Source organism: Temnothorax curvispinosus, unplaced genomic scaffold, assembly GCF_003070985.1.
Source record: "Temnothorax curvispinosus isolate PA1 unplaced genomic scaffold, ASM307098v1 QBEX01016196.1, whole genome shotgun sequence".
Lineage (NCBI taxonomy): Eukaryota > Metazoa > Arthropoda > Insecta > Hymenoptera > Formicidae > Temnothorax > Temnothorax curvispinosus.
In genome coordinates this window covers 59,448-61,633 of record NW_020225976.1, presented here as the reverse complement: position 1 = coordinate 61,633, position 2,186 = coordinate 59,448, and positions in this window count along the sequence as shown.

Genomic DNA, 2,186 nt, shown 5'->3' with positions numbered 1-2,186 from the left:
CGAAGAGGAAACAAATTTGGGAAATCCTGTTGCCACACTGTTTGGCAGCGACAAGAATCAGGAAATTTCTGTTGCCACGCTATTTGGCAGCGACAGTTAAGGATTGTGGAATTAAAGGTTTTTAGTGTAAATTAGTTTAAAAAATTGAATTTAAATCACCTTTATTCAAGGAGACTTTCCTTACAATCTTGGTTTAAGATTCAAATTGTAGTTAAGATCTGTCTTAAGTCTGAATTTTTAAAGTCTGTTAGCAATGACAACTACTAATTCCCAACAACAACTGACTGTACGATTATTTTTCGCTCTTATTTATACTCAAGTGGCAAGAACCCCCCGCGCGAGCTTCTCACCACTTCTTTTGTCTTTATGTTTGAAGGAGAAGGAAGGTCTTATCACTAGGTGTAATTTAATCCCTTGTGAACCGCGGCCTGACAACCGTCTCCCCATTAGAAATCGGATAATTAATCAATATCGATAACATTCTTGGCTATTTAAAGATTGATTGAATTCAATTTTGTTCGCACGTAACACCTGCAAGAAACCGCGAGTCTAAAGGCAAGCAATCGCGTTTCCAAATCAAGCTCATTTGGCGCGCTTAACCCGTATCTCGACACCGATGGCCTCATACGAGTCGGAGGGCGGCTTCAAAGGTCCGATCTCCCAGACTCAGCCAAACACCTCATTGTCCTGCAGTCTCATCCATTATTATCTGGCATTATATCGCATGCTCACGATAAGACACTCCACGGAGGCCCTTACATTACCCTTGCTCACCTCCGTACCAAATTCTGTATTTTGCGTGCTAGAGCAACCGTACGAGCAGTTCTATACCGCTGTGTTAAATGCGCTCGCGAAAGGGCTATCGTCCCGGAGGAACTCATGGGCAACTTACTAGACGTTCGAGTCAATCGAGCTTCGCGAGCTTTCGAACATACTGGAGTCAATTATGCAGGGCCGATCCTCGTACGGTCTGCGAAAAGACACGGTCATAAGGCTCACAAAGCCTACATCACCTTATTCATTTGCATGACGACGAAAGCGATTCACCTAGAGTTAGTAAGCGATTACAGCTCGGAAGCTTTCCTCGCGGCGTTTATCAGATTTACAGCTCGGCGCGGACGTCCCCATAGCATGTACTCCGATAATGGTACGACATTTCAGGGCGCCAAACGAGAACTCGTCGCCGCTTGTAACGCTGCCGTGCGCGATCCCAATTTTTTGAACCGATTAGTAGGCGATCAGATCGCGTGGCATTTCTTCCCTCCTGCGACTCCACATTTCGGCGGATTATGGGAAGCAGTAGTCCGTAGCGTCAAATATCATTTGAAGCGATGCGTAGGATCTCACACGCTGACGTACGAAGAGATGAATACGCTATTGTGCCGAGTCAAAGCGTGCTTAAATTCGCGACTGATTGCCTCAATTTCCGAGAGTATCGACGACTATCGCGCCCTTATTCCCGGTCATTTCTTAATCAGTGCCAATCTTGTCGCCATTCCCGAACCGAGCGTGCTCGACATAGCTGAGAACCGGCTCTCACGTTGGCAACTTGTACAAAGAATCACTGAAGGGTTTTGGAGGCCCTGAATGAGTGACTACTCGCATACGCTCCAACAACGCCCGAAGTGGCGCGTTATCCATAACCTGGACAAAGTTGGTCAGATCGTTCTCGTACGTAATCCGCTCGCTCTCCCCAAGTCATTGGGAACTCGGACGTATTACCGTCTGTCATCCCGGGGATGATGGTCTGACGCGCGTCGTTACCGTCAAAGCCGCACGCTCCGAATATAACGACCATAATATAACCCATTGTCAAGCTGTGTTTTTTGCCGATCGATATCAATATCGAAACCGAAAAGGAAGCGATCAGGGCGGGCGGCTCGCGGCCGTGATGCGATCCATTTCTCGGTCACCAAAATGATATGTACATATGTATAAAGCGCAAGTGTATTTAGATTTAAGTTTCACTGTATTAACACATTAAATTCTGTCTTTAGATTTAAGTTTATTATATGTATCTAGATATAAGAGGATGGTCGGAGGGAGAGCGGTGGACGGTTTGGTCCGGAGTGGAGAGGAGTAAGAAAAGGGTTTTCGAGAGGAGGTGAAGCATGAGAGGATGAAATGGGGTGAAAGAGCTTATGGAGGAGGATCGGAGGAAGTCGGGAAAGTGGAGGAGAGGTTGA